General features: G+C 35.7%; 1 protein-coding gene across 2 annotated transcripts in view; it reads left to right on the top strand.

Moving 5' to 3' along the window:
• The first annotated feature begins 2,144 nt into the window (after positions 1-2,144).
• LOC117108653 (dopamine receptor 1-like) overlaps positions 2,145-6,246 on the top strand; it is an 18,212-nt gene continuing 14,110 nt past the window's right edge. Inside the window, exon 1 of one of the 2 annotated variants that reach the window (XM_033250751.1) lies at positions 2,145-2,205. The gene's annotated coding sequence lies outside the window, so the exon portion shown is untranslated. Of the gene's footprint in view, positions 2,206-5,532; positions 5,623-6,246 lie in introns of those variants that run through there. The other variant, XM_033250758.1, reaches the window with a different exon arrangement.

Genomic DNA, 6,246 nt, shown 5'->3' with positions numbered 1-6,246 from the left:
GCAACAATTTGTTGTGCGGTGGGGTAACAAGTACTCATTTGAATTCTCTGTTTCTAATGGGGTCCGACAGGTAGGCGTAATTTCACCGCTTCTATACAATGTATATACGCTAATGATTCTCTAAACGAAAAGCTTAATAATTGTGGTGTTGGATGTCAACATGCAGATATGGTTTTTAATCACCTTAGCTATACTACTGATGATATCCTATTACTATCTCCATCTTTATGTGGGCTTCAAAGGCTACTTAATGTGTGCGAAGCTCATGCTTCTACTCATGATATTTTATTTAACTGTAAAAAGTCGATGTGTATGTGTTTCTGTCCAAAGGCACGAAAACTCCAGGGTGATCCCGTTACTACCCTATGTGGCAAACGTTTAAATTAGGCTAAGTCGTTTACATATTTAGGCCACGTAATTACAACTGATCTGAATGATGATTTTGATATATCACTACAATATAGGTCTCTATGTATACGCGCAAATACTCTCAGAAGACGATTCTATAAGTGCACAGATCAAGTTGAATGCATTTTATTTGGTAGCTACTGTACTAATATGTACTGTGTCAATCTATGATCCAGCTACAAACAAAAAAGCATAGATTTTTTAAGAGTTTGCTATATAACAACGCACTAAGGATACTCCTAAGAAAATCAAGGTCATGTAGTGCCAGTCTCTTGTGGTGTCCCGTCATTTTATGAGTATATTAGAAATTCAGTACATGGGTTTATGTGCCGACTCTATTTATCGGAAAACAGTCTGATAAAATCCACTGTTAATCATCTAATTGAAAATTCAAAAATGATACTAAAATGGAAATATTTATTATACATTAAGATGATTACTATTGAAACTTGTAAAATAGGCCAGACCTATTTTATTTTTGTGTTGTTGCATCTGCTAGTTTATGTAAGCCTGAGACAAATGCCTCAGTGTATACGTACATATTCTCCTCTATTTCAATCTCATTTGCTTTGTATTTGTTTTGCTATGGACATTGTCTGAAATAGAGAGAAATTGAATTACACGAGGTACTTTCACACGGGCCGTAAAATGTTACTTTTGGTTACATTTGGTAAGATTTTTGTATGTGTGAATCGGGTGCTATACCTACCCAAAAACGTGAAATTGTCCTGTTAATAGGGGGTTTTTTTGCTTGTTTTGCATATAACAGTGACAGAACATTGGTTATAATTATATTTTTATTGACACATCCAACCAATCTTGTCAAGGTTTACTCATAACCATGGGAATTTCTTTTTTTTTCTTTGTGTACTTTCAATAGGATTCTAATCTATATCACAACATGCACCCTTTTTTGAGTCGTTACTGTATTGTGTTTCCTGAATAGGGATATCCCTATGTGCTGAAGGTGTCCCCTTAATAGGGACTCTACTGTATATCGAAGTACTGTAGGCATATGTGTCTTGTAACAACAACATAATATTTGATAAGCATACTTATTAAAAAATTAATTACCTAAAGCAGCTTCTCAATTTTATTTTCACGATTTGTTGATTTCCATTTGGTTGCTAGCACCTTTGTCATGTTTTGATTACATAATGCCCACTAATTTAGCTAGTAGGCACTTAAAAGTGTAAATGCCCCTCAATAGTATACAAATAAGGAGCCGAGGATGTGAATGAGTGACACAGCACTGTGGAGTTTCTAAAACTGTATCACAAGTCCAAAACAAATATTTCTGTGTTTTTTGAAACACAAACACTACGGTATTCAACAAACGGCGGTCTGACTGAGATTATAGTACACCGCCGGCGCAAATTGAAGACATTAGCCAACATTTTATAAAAAAAAATGTTTTGTTTCGATATTTTCACGGGAATCTCATAATTTTTACAGTATTTAATTTTAACAATTCAGATTTTCTGTATAATTTTTTTTGAGATCCAGATGCGATCGACGACCCGACCTTGGGTCACGAACATGGTCCGTCGACCGTAGATCTAATGATTTTATGCCGGTTAATACCTGTCTCTTATACACATCTAGATGTGTATAAGAGACAAGTACAGAGGTTAGGCATACATAGTGTGTAAATAAAAGCAATTTGGCAACATTCCCGCAAGTCCCAGATAGTGATGATAAAGTCTCATAACGGCAGCGTAAACGCCTGTGTCTGCTGGACAAGTGCGTACTATTGGCCCCCTTCTGATTGGTCACTTGTTAAGTTTGATTTACAAGGTTTGTAAGGATTTTTTTTATACTTTAGCTATTTTTTGGCATAGATATAATACTGTCTCTTATACACATCTAGATGTGTATAAGAGACAACATCAGACAATCATCTTCAAAAGCAATCTGCCTTTCAATCTTCTACATTTTTAATAAAGCATATAAAAAGGGCCAACTAGTGGTTACATTTCGAAATAATACATTAATGTACCACAACAGCATGGAGACTGTGATAATAGTGAAAGCCACGATTAGGCTAAATTGATCGACTCTGAAAGGGTATATTAATAATAAGAATACTGTAATAATAACAATTTGCTATTCAATTGAAGCTTTCCATAAAATCGCTACGGTATTTTTCACTCTAATCGCTTCACTATCTAGCTGTCCGTAACGCAATCGGAAAGACTCAGTAACGATAGCATGTAGCGAATTTATGGAAACTACCCTTAAGCGATTCAAATATTACAGAACCATCCCTCCATTGCCCAAACATCGGATTACATAGTCGTTTCCAGTTGAGGCACTTAATGGGATGGAGACCATGGGCCCTCGTCAGCTGACCCCTCCTCCACTTCTTCGGGGAAATTATTTGGAGAAGAAAACAAAGTCTTGGCGGTACAATGCATATTGACCTTGCGGGCGACACTCTTCGTAGTAGTGACCATCAGTTTGCTTATAAGAGTTGTCATTCTACTGAAACATTTGTGTTTGTTCTGAAACAAGTCATTGAGTTTTATAATAGGAACGGTAGTCCTGTTTTTGTTTGTTTTTTAGATTCAAGTAAGGCGTTCGATCGAGTGAACTATTGGATCTTGTTTAATAAGTTGATTGCTCGGGGTATTAACTATACTGTAACTCGAATTCTTATCAGTTGTATATAACGCAACAATTTGTTGTACGGTGGGGTAACAAGTACTCATTTGAATTCTCTGTTTCTAATGGGGTCCGACAGGTAGGCGTAATTTCACCGCTTCTATACAATGTATATACGGTAATGATTCTCTAAACGAAAAGCTTAATAATTGTGGTGTTGGATGTCAACATGCAGATATGGTTTTTAATCACCTTAGCTATACTACTGATGATATCGTATTACTATCTCCATCTTTATGTGGGCTTCAAAGGCTACTTAATGTGTGCGAAGCTCATGCTTCTACTCATGATATTTTATTTAACTGTAAAATGTCGATGTGTATTTGTTTCTGTCCGAAGGCTCCAGGGTGATCCCGTTACTACCCTATGTGGCAAACGTTTAAATTAGGCTAAGTCGTTTACATATTTAGGCCACGTAATTACAACTGATCTGAATGATGATTTTGATATATCACGACAATATAGTTTTATATATATATATTGTTTTGCTATGGACATTGTCTGAAATAAAGAGAAATTGAATTGAATTGAATTGAATAGGATTCCCGCAAACAATTCATCAATCACAAAACGTTATGGCTATAAAGCTGTGTACGCTGCATGGGGTTAGGCAATGTTGGAAAAGACGTTAACACAGCGTCGCAGCAATGTATTTACTTTGAAATACAAATATGTATTTAGGGTTCTTCAAAAATGTTTTGAACATTAAACTGTGATGTTATTGTACCGTATTGATAGCTGGGGAAAGAGATCCCGACAGTCAGTCTTCTAAGTCCATCTGCGCATGTGCTTCATTTACGCTTATACGTCATGTATACAAAGACAGACCTACATGAAAATTTAAAATTAATGAAACAAAAAACAAAATCGTCAGCACAAAAATCAGATAGGCAGAGGCATGATACAGTTTGCTTTTATATCGCCACTATTCCCGACAAGCCTTACAGATACCCCTGCCAACAGTCAATCAATCAGTCATTCAATCGATCAGACAGTGTTAGTCAGGCAGCCAATTAATCAATCAAACAACCAATCAATCGTCAAAAAAATTGCAGGAGCGCCAAATACACCTCAAGCAATATTCGATGGCGCTGTGATAATTGCTAGAATACTGTGGATCAAAGATTTGCAGATTTGCATGGGGAGGGGATGGTGCATGTGTACATTGGCTCCCACCTTCATCAGAAAAGGGTTTATTCCAACAAGAACCTCTGTTATACTATAGCGTATTCTGAAATTCAGAAAACCAAAACTAAAAAAAAAACCTAAAATCTCAAGATGGCCTACAAGAGTGTAATAGTCAGAACAAGTCCATTGAATTGCCTTAGTCCGACGTATGATAAGCCTGTGTGCTTAAACCCGACAGACGTAGTCGGCGAAACATGATCGTTCATTTTCCGAAAACAATTTATCTACCGGACCGTATTCCACTTGAAAACCAGCAGTAGTTTTACATTATAGAGGATCTGTGATTATAGTTAGGTTATTTTTTAATGCCGAGAATGATTCTGTTTCTGGATGTTTAAATGTGTAATTACTCAATACTGTATGTTAAACGTATCTTGACAAATGTAGGCAGATAGGTATTTTCAAGTTGACTAGAATGACTAAAATGTCTGAGTTTTATTGATATTTTCATCAAAAAACGCTTAACCCAACTGTATTTTCATAAAATTATTTATTTGTACATAAATAAATATACAAAATTAATGTAGTAGTACGTACCCTTTAGTTCATTTCCGTTTCACTTTTTGAGGGCGATCAGTTGTTTAAAGAAAAGTATCCTTGGAGTTAACAGTTTAGATAGTTTAATGTTCTAGTACAAATCACTCGAACGTATTTGATTATGTGTGTTATGATTTAGAATTAAAATTCACAAAAACAAAAGAAATCCAAGACACGGATTGGAAACACATTTTGTTGATTAACTTTTCAATCCAAAAATCTTTAAATGGATTACAAGATAATTTAAGAATATAGTGGCTGGTTCTGGTTCTATAATGAAAATTTGGTAACTTACTTTAATACGCAAGTTGAGCAAATCACATATTGAATATGTGCCGTACGTATTATTACTAAACCTTCAAGCGATGCTATTATTTATTAAGGATGAATAAAATAACCAGAATGTTCCGTTCATGTACAACAACAGATAGGTGATAATGCTGAGTAGTTGAAGGTGTATCTAATCCGTAATACTTACTACAAACACGGTATTATTTCTATCTAAACTCATTTCGTTTGCATGTCTTTTCAAAACATGGTTAAACAAATAAAAGAGAGGAAATCCCTGGAAACATGTCTCAAAAGAGAAGAGCAATTAAACCACACAGGCAAACATCAATCAATGTAAACATCAAAAGGAAACGAATACAGTACAGAGGTTAGGCATACATAGTGTGTAAATAAAAGCAATTTGGCAACATTCCCGCAAGTCCCAGATAGTGATGATAAAGTCTCATAACGGCAGCGTAAACGCCTGTGTCTGCTGGACAAGTGCGTACTATTGGCCCCCTTCTGATTGGTCACTTGTTAAGTTTGATTTACAAGGTTTGTAAGGATTTTTTTTATACTTTAGCTATTTTTTGGCATAGATATAATATGTGTTTTTATTGGTATTTTATTGTATGGGAATTTATAGTTGTTCGGCCATATGTGTAGTCTAGGCTTGTGCGTGCCAATACAGTTTTCGTTGTTGCTTTGTATTTTATTTTTGTCCCCTAACATATCTATTAGTGCACTTAAATACACGTGATGACAATTACTATTTTGACCGTTGATTCGCCTGTCTTTATCCCATCGTTTAAGTCCGATGAAGCATTGTGGATCCTTTAGTTACATTTTATTGATTACTGTTTGACCGCCTATGCGAGACATTCTTAAACAACATAATCCCGTTGCCATGCTTTTAAACCTGTGTTGACCAAGGTGACTCCCATAGCAACCACGCTATCAATAGAGCAGACGATGGAATCTCTTGCAAAATGTCTCCTCATAATTATATAATTGTAACAATTTGATTACTGTAGTAGCGGGGAGATAATTTTAGTTACTGCAGAATGCGTCACCGCTTAGATTACAAGTGAGTAGCGCATATTTCAATTCATGACGTTGACATGTATTGCAATATCAAAATTCAGTGGCAAAACTGTGGGTGGGTGGGGGGGGGGGGGG

Source organism: Anneissia japonica, unplaced genomic scaffold (genome assembly GCF_011630105.1).
Source record: "Anneissia japonica isolate Jap-2015-1 unplaced genomic scaffold, ASM1163010v1 scaffold26_len2425191_cov177, whole genome shotgun sequence".
NCBI lineage: Eukaryota > Metazoa > Echinodermata > Crinoidea > Comatulida > Comatulidae > Anneissia > Anneissia japonica.
Note: the sequence above shows the minus strand (reverse complement) of the source record. Positions and strands in the feature narration are given on the sequence as shown.